Here is a 14,811-nt window from a genome sequence, read left to right on the forward strand (position 1 = left end):
AGGCAGAAGGATCCCTTGAGCCCAGTAGGTTGAGGCTGCAGTGAGCCAGGAATGCACCACTGCACTCAAGCCTGGGTGACAGAGTGAGACCCTGTCTCAAAAACAAACAAACAAAACCCAGCATTTATATATTCCTAGCAGCACTATTCACGATATCAAAATTATGGAACCAAGCTAAGTGTCCATCAACAGTTGACTGAATAAATAAAATATGGTACATATGTGCAATAGAATATTACCCAGCCTTTAAAAAGAATGAAATTATGTCCTTTGCCGCAATATGGATGGAGCTGGAGGCCATTATCATAAGCAGAGTAACTCAGAAACAGAAAACCAAATACTGCATATTCACACTTATAAGTGGGAGCTAAACAATCGGTACAAATTGACACAAAGATGGAAATAATAGACAACTCTGGACTCCAAAAGGGGGGAGGGTGGAAAGGGGGTGAGGGCTCACTATTTGGATAATGTTGACTATTTAGGTAATGGGTACACTAAAAGTCCAATCCCCACCAGTTTACAATATGCCCATGTAGCAAACATGCACATGTACTCCTGAATCTAAAATCAAACAAAGTTAAAAACATAAAAAGCTTAGTTATGCTAAAAATAACTCCCCCCCTCAAAGAAAAACAGCAAAAGCCCCCACTAAAACAAGAGAAAACATAACTGGTAGGCTGAGTAGACTGTCTTCCTGATGTGAGTGGGCCTCATCTGGTCAGTTGAAGGATTGAATAAAACAAGCCTTCTTATTGACACATTAGCTTTTTCCTGCCTTAGGACTTGAATTGAAAGATCTGCTCTTCCTGGGCCTCATGCCTGCAGGCCTTCAGCCTGGAACTACACAGTTGGCTCTCCTGGGTCCCCAAACATGGATTCATCATCCTTCAGATCTTGAGAGTTGTCAACCTCCGTAATTGCATGATTGCATAAGCCAATTCCTTATGATAAATCTCTCTCATATATATACACATATGTAAATATATACACATGTATATATGCAAGTATACAAACACACACACACACATGCACACACACACTTAGTTTCTCTGGAGAACCTGATATAATACTTAAAGCACATTTAATGAGGAATTACAATATTCCAGGTAGGCCTTGGGCTAGGGGCTCCTACATTTTATTTTCAGAACCCTAGGTTGTAGAGTAGATTGACCCAGTTTGAAGATGGTAAGTGAAAACCAGAGAGAGGAAGTTCCCATGCCATAGAGAAAGAGCCATGTTAGGTTGTGCCCCTCCTGCCGTCCCAACTGTGAGTGTATGTATCAGGTCTGTGTTGTCTATTCTTTAAAATTATTAATTTATACTGTAATAAGTAATAGTAAAATGCGTTGCCTTTTCATGTAAGTATAAAAGCTCTTTTGACCAGCATCCCGAGTGTAGCCTCTTTCACAAAGGTAAAGACTGCTATCAGTTTCATGAGGCTCTTTTCAACCTTTCCTTTGTATTTTATCCATTATACATGAGCCTATAGAAAACATATATTCTCTCATATTTTATAAGAATTTAAATTTTCATACTTTAAGGGAATTCTAAATCATATTTATAAATAAAGTCTCATGTTATGCTCAAAAGTTGAAATAGTTCAATTCCCTCAAAATTTTTGAAAGAGTCTTAGGAATTACAGAATTTCACAGTGTGAACAGTGGCTTGAGACCCATGTTTATGTGAAAGCTATGTGGTGGTGCCCTTAACTTCATTTATGTCAAGGGCCTACAAATAAAGCATAGGCTTGTCTTATGTGCTTTGGAATCTTTTTTGTGTGAGCTAATGAAACATTGTGTTTTTAACATTGAATATCATTCTAATTTTTTTTTTGAGATGGAGTTTCACTCTTGTTGCCGAGGCTGGAGTACAATGGTGCGATCTTGGCTCACCACAACCTCCACCTCCCAGGTTCAAGTGATTCTCCTGCCTCAGCCTCCCAAGCAGCTGGGATTACAGGCATGGGCCACTGCATCTGGCTAATTTTGTATTTTCAGTAGAGATGGGGTTTCTCCCTGTTGTTCAGGCTGGTCTCAAACTCCCGACCTCAGGTGATCCATCCGCCTCGGCCTCCCAAAGTGCTGGGATTACAGGTGTAAGCCACAATGCCCAGCCTAATTTTTATTTTTTTGAAGCAGAGTTTTGCTGTGTCACCCAGGTTAGAGTGCAGTGGTGCAATCTCTGCTCACTGCACCCTCTGCTTCCCAGGTTCAAGCAACTATCCCACCTCAGCTGCCTGAGTAGCTGGGATTAGAGGCACCTGCTACCATGCCTGGTTAATTTTTGTATTTTTAGTAGAGATGGGGTTTCACCATGTTGCCCAGGCTTGTCTCGAACATCTGACACCAAGTGATCTGCCCACCTTGGCCTCCCGCAGTGTTGAGATTACAGGTGTGAGCCATCGCACCTGGCCTAATTTTTTAAATTTTATAATGATAACTGTAGGAAGGATAACAGATTAAAGAATTTCCTCCTTCCTGTTCACAGTATGCTTTTGTTAATCTCACCCGAGGAATAGTCCTTTACTTTATCCATTAGTTCTAGTCTCCAGCTTCTTCTTTTACTAAAGTATTTGGGCTGGGTGCAGTGGCTCATGCCTGTAATCCCAGCACTTTGGGAGGCCAAGATGGGTGGATCACGAGGTCAGGAGATCGAGGCCATCCTGGCCAACATGGTGAAACCCCGTCTCTACTAAAAATACAAAAATTAGCTGGGCACAGCAGTGTGTGCCCATAATCCCTGCTACTCAGGAGGCTGAGGCAGGAGAATCACTTGAACCCGGGAGGTGGTGTTGTGGGACAATCAGAGATGGGAGAGACCGAATAAAGTTCAGGAAAGCCTTTATTAAGGCAATCACCTGGCTCAGTAGGACTAGTGTCAAGGAAAGTCTGAGTCCTAAGCAAAGAAAGCAGCCACCTTTTAAGCAATCAGTGGCTGGGAGCTAAGTGATGTAGGAAGCGTACTTACAGAAGTGAGAACAAAGGCAGTTGATCAGTCTTTTACATTTGTCTATACTACATGTTCCATATCCTTGGGAAACTATGTTTCTGTAACATGTGCTTATCAACCTTGTAACTTTGCAGCTGCCCTAGGGAGGTGAAGCAGGAACTCGCAGGAACTCGCTGAGCCTCAAGGAATGTGAAACTGCTGAGTACAGATAAGGCTCGCAGAGCAAAGAAGGGAAAACAGGCAGTTGGTATTCTTCTCTAACTTAGACTATGGGGGTGCGGGGTCTACACTACACTTAGCTTTTGAAGGAAAAAGTAAAAATTTTCTGGTGGTCTTTGATTATACTTTGAAAATTCATGAAATCCTTCTTCATCCCCCACCTTTGGTGCTCACCATAAATATAGATTAATAAAGATCACCACAATCATTTGTCTCTTCCTGTGTAGGCCCATATTCTTCCTGGGGGACTGACTGGTATTTTTATAATGCCATTATTTTGGTGGTAGTTGTTTGGTCCACTATTGCTTCAATAGTAGACTGGATGCTTCTGATGAGGAGAGGTAAAAGACAAGGCATCATTAGACATCCTCCTACTATAGCTATGAAACCAATTATCAAGGTTTTAAAGCCTCCAAACCATGAGAACCATCCTCTAAAAAGTGAGTTTGGGCTCCACCCGGACAAAGTCTGGACTGGGACATGGGCTAACTTCCACATTCTAGCAGTAATTTCCATAACAGCTCTTCCATTATCATCGATTTGTAAGCAACAGTTGGTCAAATTAAGCTTGCCACAAACTCCTCCTTCTGAGGCTAGGAGGTAGTCTAATGCTAGCCTATTTTGGTATATAGCATCTCTCATTTGAGTGGCCTGTGTGGCTAACAGATCCAAGGCTCAGGCTGTTTCATTGACTATAATTTCTAGTACTGCTTGCAATCTTATAATTCAGTTTAACATGTAAATAGGGGTGCAGTAGCCCCATGATCCATCTTGTGCCCATGTAGCTGGCCCATAGTATTTGATAATTCTTTCAGGAGGTCATTCTTTATATTTCCAGCTACCTATCTCAATGTCCTTCTTTATGTTTGTGTTTATCTTTTCTACAGTACTTATCTGAGTAAAGACATTTCTTCTGGTCTTTTTTCTTCCTTCATTATAGACTGGGTAACTAAAATCTTCCCCTTGTTTCAGTGGGAGCAAGAAGAAAGATGGTCTTATTGTCCCTAAAACACAGGCTCTGGTCCACTTGTTGGGCAATAGTTAATAGGCTTTTGTCTCACAGATCCAGCATAGTCCTGCTGGTGCTTTCCAAACATTTGGAGCATTTAGTTGATACCACAATTGATTTAGTGCTGGCAACTGAGAGAGAGGGTTAAAATATGGTACAGAGGAATTGTCTATAAAGCTTCTCCACTGTCTTGTTCTTAGACTCTTCAAAATATTGCTGACCTAAACAAGTCACATCTCCTACTTGAGTTTGAAAGTCTTTTCCCCATTGTACTGTGTAGTATCTTCCAATGATAGGAGTTTTTAATAGCCAGACACCTGGGTTTGAATTGAACCTTGTAACAAATTCCGGTATGGTAAAGTTATCTTTGCTTCTTGGCTGGTTAGCAGAGCTACTGTCCCTGCATAAAGGCATTGGCTGAACTCATGTGTGGTCCATTGAATGTTACAATCAGGACTTTCTTCTTCTGGTTTTCCTCTAATGATCTTAGCAGCCTTGCTGCTGACTCTCTCTTGTCCTAAGTTCTTGCAGACTACTCCTAGGCTGTTTAGGTTGCTGAGGTGTGCAGCCTGACAGGCATCAAAATATACAGAAACAGATCCTTTATGTGAATAAGGGAATACCTGTGTTTTGCTTATGAGTATCCCAGTTGTAACGTCTTTAGGACTGGCATATGAGGGTAATAAAGTTCTCCCTATTTGAATTTCAAACTAGAAGTCATAGGGTAGGAGGCCTGGATTATAACATACTCGAGGTTGCCTATTTCCTGGGTTAAAAATGGAGTAGCTGATTTGATTATAAACACGTGTCCCCAGGGGAGTTCCTGTACACTCATAATAAGTTTGATATAACAGGGTTTTAGTTATACCTTTCCAAGAACAACTTTCTATCATACAATGATGACAATTATCCTGGTTTCCTCCCATGCCTGTTAACATTATTGTCATTAGTGCAATTAAGTTTATACTATGCACGGGCATCCTCCTGTGCAACAAGTTTGATAGCAATTGCAAAGATACCATGACAGCAAGACAATCAGTATAAGCAATAGTATAACTACACTTGCAAATTCAATCTACATTTACTTATCTAATGCTGGCTTCCTCAGGCTTTGGCCATGCATAGACTAGTCAGCTTCCGGTTGTGTCTAGAGCAGGGCTTGACTTTTCCTTAAGCTTCAGCCATGCATAGACTAGTCACCTTCCAGTTGTGTGACTAGAGCAGGGTTTGACATTTCTTTAAGCTTCAGCCATGCATTGACAGACCAGCTTCTGGTGTGGTCAGAGCAGGGCAGTCGTCTTTTCCTGCTGCATGTTGGTTCCTCTGCAAGATCAGTTGAGTTGGATGATCTAGATCTTGCTGACTCATCCACTGGTCTTGAACTGAGGCTGCAGGTTTCAGTCGGCTGTGATGGATCCAAGGTGTAATACCTGCAACTTTAACAGCAGTAAGGGTAGACATAATCAAAATATGGGGGCCATCCCATAAGGGCCCGAGGGTGGTAGGATTCCAGCATTTAACCAATACAGAGTCCCCAGGTTGAAAGGGATGTATTGCATCTCTAAGGCTAACAGGTATTCTTTCTCTTACCTACCCTTGTACTTCTTGCATTACCTCACCTAATGCTTGCATTTGTCTTCTTAGGGTCAGTTCTCCAATTTCCTTTAAACCTCCTTTTACTTGAGATATAAGTGGGGGTGATGGGCCATACACTATCTCATAGGGTGAATACCCAGTTAATTTAGTAGGGGTACACCTGACTCAGAGAAGGAACATGGGCAATACCTGGTCCCACCTTAAATAAGTCTCTTGGCAAAACATCTTCAACAGTGGTTTCAGTGTCCGGTCAATCCTTTCAAACTTTCCAGAACTTTGTATGTGATAGGCTGTATGCAGTTTCCATTTAATTTTTAATATCAGAGTTAGTTGCTGTACTACTTCTGCCACAAAAGCTGGTCCATTTTCCAAGCCTAAGGTCAGAGGCAGTCCAAATCTAGGAATAATGTCTTTTAATAATATCCTGGTTACTTCTTGTGCCTTTTCTGTTCTGGTGGGGAATGCCTCTACCCACCCTGAAAAGGCACAGACAAACACTAATATGTACCGATAGCCTCCAGCCTGAGGCAGTTTGGTAAAGTCTGCAAGTAGGTTTTCACATGGCACTGCTCCTGTTTCCTGAATTCTTGGAGGCCAAGTAGGCCCTTGCCATGGGTTATTCTGGGTGCAAGTAGCACACTGCTTGCAGACGACTCGAGTGGTGGCAATTAGGCATGGCACATAGAAATACTGCCCTATGAGAATCTCTAAAGCTGTCTTCCTCATGTGTGTTCCTTGGTGAAACTGCTTTAAAATCAGGGGGCAATGTCTTCTGGAATGGCAAACCTCCCGTCTGAAAACTTCCACCAGCCTCCTTTCCGACAACTCCCATTTTTCTGTGCACACCATGCCTTCTCATTGGACGAGTAATTAGGAGTGTCTGCAAGGGGAGGCTCTAATAAAGGCATCGCATAATTCTCTTCTTTCTTTGTGTTTTCTGTCATTGCAGCCTTTTTTGCTTCCTTGTCTGCTTTTCTGTTTCCTGCAGCCTTATCACTTCCTCCTGTTTGATGTCCTTTACAGTGGATGACTGCTACTTCCTTTGGAGCCCACAGAGCCTCTAGGAGCTGTCTATTTCCTTTTTGTTCTTTATTTCTTTTCCTTCAGCAGTTAACAGTCCTCTTTCATTGTAAATGACTCCATGATCATGCATAGTGGCAAAAGCATATCTTGAGTCAGTATAGATATTCACTGACTTTTCCTTCTCTAGAAATAGTGCTCTTATGAGAGCTATTAGTTATACCTTCTGCACTAAATTCCTACCGGTAGGGGGCAGGCTTCGGCCACTGAGCTTAATGTGACTACGGCATATCTGGCCTTCTGATACCCTCAGATATGAAGCTGCTGCCATCATGAAAATATTCAACATCTGGGTTTTTTAAGGGTTGATCCTTTATGTCTTTCCAGCTTGAAAAGACTTCATCCACCGTTTCTACACAGCAGTGGTACCCTGGGGCACTTAACAGGGCTTTCCTTGTTCTGCACATTCTATGGTAACAGTGTGGCCAGAGGTCTCTAAGGTGATGTATGGATTCTCACATAGGAGTCCTTGGTATCTTAGCATCCTAGGGTTAGAGAGCCAATGAAGTCCTCTCTGTTCCATCAAGGTGACAACTATGTGGGGCACCCAAATTATCAGCTTTTGCCCAAATGTGAGCTTGTTAGCATCTTCAGCTAACAAGGCAGTGGCAGCCAGCACCTTGAAACAGGGTGGCCATCCCATAGCCACCAAGTCTAGTTGCTTGGACAAATATGCTCCAGGCTGATACTGCGACCCCAGCATTGGCACTTAGACTCCTGTAGCCATTCCTTTTCTTTCATGAACATACAGGTAAAAGGGCTTTGTCATGTCTGGCAGTCCTAGTGCTGGGGCCTGGGTTAAAGCTTTCTTGATTTCCTTGAAAGCCATGTCCTGTTCTTTTCCCCAAAGGAGGGGCTCCTTTTACCCTCCTTTGGTTGCCTCATATAAAGGCTTTGCTAGGAGCGAGTAGTCAGGAATCCATATGTGGCAAAACCCAGCTGCCCCTAGGAATTCCCACACTTGCTGCCTTGTATCTGGCTAAGGAATGCTACAGAGAGTATCTTTTTGCTCCTGCCCAAGCTCATGCTGCCCTTGGGAGATGTAAAAGCCAGGATACTGAACTTCTTGGCCACAGATCTGTGCCTTTTCCTTAGACACTTTATAGCCAGCTTCCCACAGCACTCGAAGGAGACTCTCTGTTTCTTGGATACATTCTTTTCTTGTGGGTGTGGCTGACAGCAGATCATCTATATATTGCAGTAAGATACAGCGATCGCTTGGTGGTGAGAAAGCCTTTAAGTTGGAGGCTAGTGCTTCTCCAAAGATAGCTGGGGAGTTTTTAAATCCTTGGGGAAGTCTAGTCCAGGTATACTGAGATGGGCCCCACTGAAAGGCAAAAAAGTCTCAACTTACAGGGGCTAATCAGATGCAGAAGAATGCATAATTAATGTCCAAGCATATGAACCAAGCAGCAATAGCAGGTGTATGTCCAAGCATAGTGTATGGGATAGGCACAATAGCATGCAGTGTAGCAGCTACCTTGTTGACTGCCCTTAAATCTTGTACAGGCTGGTAGTTGCCAGAAGGGTTAACACTGGCCATAGGGGAGTATTCCATGAGGAGACACATCTCTCTATTATTCTAAACTCAAGGAGCTGTTTTAAGTGTTTTGCAATCCCTTGGTGACCCTCTGTGAGAATGGGATACTGATGGATCCACACTGGGTAGGTTCCTTGTAGTAGCTCTACTATGACAGGTGCTTGATTTACTGCTAACCCTGGGGGATTGTCCTCCGCCCAGACTCCTGGTAACTTAAGGAGTAAGTCCGAGAACAGTTTTTATTTTTCTGCTGTGCTGTACTCCTTTCCACACTCCTGGCAACTACTTTCATAAAGTCTCCACTCCTCTGCCTTGGGTACTGTAAGAGTTAGTATCATAGCCTTCTTTTGCCCTAGTCTCAAGGTCATATCTCCACTTGGTGTGAAGGAGATTTGAGCCTGCAGCTCCTGCAACAAGTCTCTCCCAACCAAGGACACTGGGCAGTTTGGCAAGTATAAGAACTTATGTTGGACTTCTCAGTTTCCAATCATACATCTCCTTGATTTGAAAAAAGGTGTTTCTTCTGTGATACCTGCGGCCCCGATAATATTAGCATAGAGTTTTGATAACAGCCCAATTGTTTGAGTCACAACCTAGTGTTCAGCACCTGTGTCTACCATAAAGTCTATTTTTAGGCTCCCTACTACCATTGAGACTGTGGGCTCCTCGGAGCCTAATGAGATGAAGCCCGATCTGTCTCAGTCTTCAAGGTAGTCACTGGCTCCTGCCAGCCCAATTAGATCCACATCAGATCCTACTATGTGTTGCCTAGTGGTGGAAGGAGGCCTTGTCCAGCCATTCTGTCCCTGGTTGTTGCCTTTATCCTTTTCTTTCTCTGGACATTCATCTTTCCAATGCCCTCTTTGCTTGCATCTTGCACATTGATTTCTCTCTAGTCTAGACCAACCTTCCTGACCTGTCCTGGTCTCCTGACCTGGCCTAGCTTGTCCTTTACTGTGACCACATCCGTGACCATGTCCACGTCATCTTGCAAATTGAGCCTCTCTTTCAACCAGGGCTGCGGCCAATAACTCTGCCTTTTCCTTTGCTCTACACTTGGCCTCCCACTTTGCTTCTTCATCTCGATTTACAAACACTTTGGTGGCCACCAGGATAAGCTGGGAAATGTTCATACCTTCAAACCCCCTCCAGCTTCTGCAAATGTCACTTAACGTCATTTTGTGCCTGACTCATGATTGCCACATTAACCATGCACTGATTCCCTGCCACTTCTGGGTCAAAAGGTATGTAGAGCTGGTAAGCCTCACAAAGCTTCTCACAGAACTCACTGGGGCTTTCATCTGGTTTCTGATGGACCTCTGAAACATTTCCAATGTTTGTTGCCTTTTTCCCCACCAGCCTTTATTCCTGGTATCAGAGCCTCTCAGTATCTCAGCAAGTTCAGCAGCCCTTGGGCCTGATTTGGGTCCCAGCCTGGGTCAGTTTCCATTGGCAAAACCTGCTCAGCATACTGTCTGACATCTCCTGTGCCTACTGGAGTGTTGCTTTCTAGCCACTGATAAGCCACTTGTATTACTCTGTGGTGTTCTTCTGTATTGAACAGTGACAGAAGGAGCTGCTTGTAGTCAGCCCAGGTTGGGTTGTGAGTTAAGAAGATGGACTGCATCGGGTTGATAAAAGTCCAGGGTTTTTCTGCATAGGAGGGAGTATGCTGTTTCCAATTGAAAATGTCTGTAGTAGAGAAGGGCTGATGAACATAAAGCGATTCTCCTCCTTGAACCTCATTTTGTGCATCTAAATAGATCTGTCCCCTAGTTTCTCTGTGGGGCATCTGCATGGCTCAGGCATGTCGTGACTGGAAATGGCCAACCTCATCCTGGAGTTCCTCCTTTGATTTATTGGGCAGTGGCCCTGGCTCTTCCCTACATGGTGAAGTTTGGGGGGTACTCTCCTCCAAGTCTGACCTTCTGGAGGCAGCTGCTGGAGTGACTTCCTGCCTAAGCTTTGCCAGAGGCTGGTAAATTGGAACATAAGCAGGTGGAGTCTCTAGCTCTTTTGGCAGGGCCTGTAGGACAGGTTTTTCCTGTTTTCCTTGCTGCTTTTTCTCCTGGGCCTATGCTTTGTGGGTCTTTTCTGTGGTTCCTTGTTTTGTATGAGCCACTAGAGTCTTACAATAATTTTCAAAATAGGCCTGTAGCCATTTTGGATGGGTTTGAATCACGTTCACCTAGGAGTCTATGAATGGGAACTGATCAGGGTGCCCACGCTGTTCTCCGACCCCAGTGACCACCCGAAACACTTGGCCAATTATTTTCCTATCTACGGTTCCCTCAGCTGGCCACCCTACATTAAAGGAGGGGCAGTCAATTTCACAAAGGGTTCTTAGCCTCTGCAGTGTTAACTTTATTCCATAATCACCATCAAAGCCTTTCTTAAAGTTCTTCAACATACATTCTAATGGAGTTGACTTCAACCCTTTTCCTCCTATTTCCTCCCTCATGGTGCACTTTCACTCTCACTTTCACTCTTGGATTTGCCAGACGGGGTCCTATTATGGGAGGTTCAGATGCTGCTTGGCCAGGTCACAGCCAACTACTGCTGTGAAACTATGAAGTGAATCTTGTCAGTCTTATGCAGTGACCTAGGTCTGGCTTGTCCCACAGTCGCCTCAGAGGACACAGTCTGCACTAAGAGTTCTGCACCTCCCCATGTCACTCCCCGCATTGGCCTCTCCTGAGAGTATCTCTTTCACACACTTTCTCACACCTCCCCTGCCCCAGGACTCCTCAATGAAATGAGCCTCTTTTGTGACTTGGGTGGTGAGCCTAGTTAGGCTTCCACATTCACAGACATACACTGACCACTCCTAACCTAAGACTCCTCATCGGATGAAATGAGCCTTTCTCATGTTCCAGGTAGGTTCACATGCATCCATACACTCCCAGTTTCTGTCTACAGATCCAGTGAACTACTTTCACTTGTTAGTGGGGACACAAGCTTCATCCAAATTGGTAGGCCACTCCTGCCACCCCCAGCCACTCTGGGGTGGATAAGTGGTCATTCCCAGGAAGGTGATCAAGCTCCCCTTCTGTCCTTATGGGACGGACTTTTCCAGGGCCCAACCTTACCGCAGTTCAGTAGTCTGCCTCTGTGCTGCTCCTGTGACTGTCCTGCAACTCCCGAGTCGGTTGCGTTTGCACTGTCAGGGGAAGGCTCCAATACACAGGAGAGCCATTCTCCTTCTGGGCTAAGTCTTACCCAGTGGCACCAAGGGTCCCAAATCTCCTGCATCCTGTAGCTCTAGCCCACAGGCAAAGGAGACAGAAATCTGCCATCTCCAATCCCAGACAGGCCCCCAGATATGTTACGGGACAATCAGAGATGGGAGAGACCGAACAGAGTTCAGGAAAGCCTTTATTAAGTTGATCACCTGGCTCAGTAGGACTAGTGTCCAGGAAAGTCTGAACCCTGGACAAAGAATGCAGCCTCCTTTTAAGCTTCCAGTGGCCAGGAGCTATGTGATGCAGGAAGTGTACTTACAGAAGTGAGAACAAAGGCAGTTGATCAGTCTTTTACATTTATCTATACTACTTGTTCCACATCCTTGGGAAACAATGTTTCTGGGAAACAACAACATATACTTATCAACCTTGTAACTTTGCAGCTGCACTAGGGAGGTGAAGCAGGAATTCACTGAGCCCCAAGGAATGGGAAACTGGTGAGTACAGATAAGGCTTGCTGAGCACAGAAGGAAAACCAGGCAGTTAGTATTCTTCTCTAACTTAGACTATGGGGGTGGGGGCTATACTACACTTAGCTTATGAAGGAAAAAGTAAAAATTTCTTGGTGGTCTTTGATTATACTTGCAAAATTCATGAATTCCTTCTTCATTGGAGGTTGCAGTGAGTTGAGATCGTGCCACTGCGCTCCAGCCTGGTGACAGAGCTAGACTCCGTCTCAAAAAAAAAAAAAGTATTTGTAAATTTGGGATACAATTTACATACAAAATTTACTCCCTTAAAAGTGTGTAATTCAATAATAATTATAGTCACAAAGTTGCACAACCATCACCACTATCTAATTCCAGAACATTTTGATCACCCTTCAGCTTCTTTTAGTTCTCCCAGAACTCTCCACATTGATCCCACTCTGGCTACCAGCACTAGCTGGACAGTAATGACTCTCAGAGGTGAACACAATATGCCTCAACATGACTTTCTGGAAGTTCACATAGGAACCGCACAGCACCTGAATTCCAGTTCTGCAAAGCTCTTCTCTGAATACCTGAGGTACCAGCATGATCCTGGCACTGCCCCTGCCTCCGCTGTCTGTCTAATTCTAGCTCTCTGGGGCCACTCTTGTGAGTTTCTAAGTTCTGAGGACCTTAATCTTTTCCACTGTTTCCCAGCCCTAGACAGGTAGCTGCTACCTGATGTTGTCATCCCGTGTTAGCTCAGTGTTCATTTTTACCATTAAAACACCTGCTTTAAATAATCTTCATCAAATTCTCTCAGTTGTAATACTTGAGTGATCTCTCTTTTACCATTTGAAACCTGATTGATGTAAATATACTTGCACAAATCAACAATAATTTATTTTATTATTATAAAGTTATATAAGTGGAATTACAATATTATAAGTCCTTTAAAGTTTAATTAAAATGAGGTTCTTGCCAAGAATGTACATTGTGTAAAGGGCCCCCTGCTCAATAAATTGTGCTGGGAAAACTGCATATCCATATGCAGAAAAACAAAACTTGATCCTTACCTATCACCATGGACAAAAATCAACTCAAAATGGATTAAAGACTTAAACATAAGACCAAAATTGTAAAAATACTAGAAGAAAACCTAGAGAAAACTCTTCAGGGCATTGGTCTAGGCAAAAATTTTGTGACTAAGACTTAAAAAGCACAGACAGGGGCCAGGTGTGGTGGCTCATGCCCGTAATGCCAGCACTTTGGGAAGCTGAGATGGGTGGATCAGGAGGTCAAGAGATCGAGACCATCGTGGCTAACATGGTGAAACCCCGTCTCTACTAAAAATACAAAAAAATTAGCCAGGCGCAGTGGTGGGCGCCTGTAGTCCCTGCTACTCGGGAGGCTGATGCAGGAGAATGACATGAACCCAGAAGGCGGAGCTTGCAGTGAGCTGAGATTGGGCCACTGCACTCAGCCTGGGCAACTGAGCGAGACTCCATCTCAAAACAAAACAAAACAAAACAAAACAAAAAAAACAAAAGCACAGACAGGGCCAGGCATGGTGACTCACTCTCAGCACTTTGGGAGGCCGAAGTGGGTGGATCATGAGGTCAAGAGATTGAGGCCAACATGGTGAAACCCTATCTCTACTAAAAATACACACACACAAACACACACACACAAATTAGCTGGGTGTGGTGGTACACACCTGTAATTCCAGCTACTTGGGAGGCTGAGGCAGGATAATTGCTTGAACCTGGGAGGTGGAGATTTCAGTGAGCCGAGTTCATGCCAATGCACTCCAGCCTGGCAACAGAGCAAAATTCCATCTCAAAAAAAAAAAAAATCACAGACAGGCCAGGCACAGTGGCATACACCTGTAATCCTAGCACTTTGGGAGGGTGAGGTGGGCAGATTCCTGAGCACAGGAGTTCGAGACCAGCCTGTGCAACATGGTGAAACCCCATCTCTACTAAAAATACAAAGTTTAGCCAGGCATGGTGGTGGGCACCTGTAATCCCAGCTGCTTGGGAGGCTGAGGCAGGAGGATCACTTGAGCCCAGGAGGTAGAGGCTTTAGTGAGCTATAATCACACCACTGCACTCCAGCCTGTGCAACAGGGTGACAGCATGTCTCAAAATAAATAAACAAACAAATAAAAGCACAGACAACAACAACAAAAAGAAATGGGACTGTATTAAACTAAAAAGTTGCACAGCAAAGGAAACAATTATGAGAGTGAAGAGACAACCTGTAGAACAGTAGAGAATACTTGCAAACTATTTATCCAAAAGGGACTAATATCCAGAATATACAAATAACTCAAAAAACTTGACAGCAAAAACAAGAACAAAAACAAGTAATCTGATTAAAATGTGGGCAAAGGATCTGAATAGATATTTCTTAAAAGAAGACATACAAATGGCTAATAAATACATGAAAAATGTCCAACATCACTAATCATCAGAGAAATGCCAATCAAAATCACAATGAGGCATCATCTCACCCTTGTTAGAATGTCTATTATAAAAAGTATAAAAAATAAGTGCTGGTAAGGATGCACAGAAAAGGGAACTCTTAGACACTATTGGTGGGAATGTAAATTAGTACAACCATTATAGAAAACAATGTGGAGGTTTCTCAAAAAATAAAATAGAACTACCATACAATCCAACAATCACACTGCTGGGCACATATGCAAAGGAAGGGAAATCCATATTTCTAAGGGATACCTGCACTCCTGTGTTTATAGCA

The sequence above is a fragment of the Pan paniscus genome, chromosome 8 (genome assembly GCF_029289425.2).
Source record: "Pan paniscus chromosome 8, NHGRI_mPanPan1-v2.0_pri, whole genome shotgun sequence".
Taxonomy (NCBI): domain Eukaryota; kingdom Metazoa; phylum Chordata; class Mammalia; order Primates; family Hominidae; genus Pan; species Pan paniscus.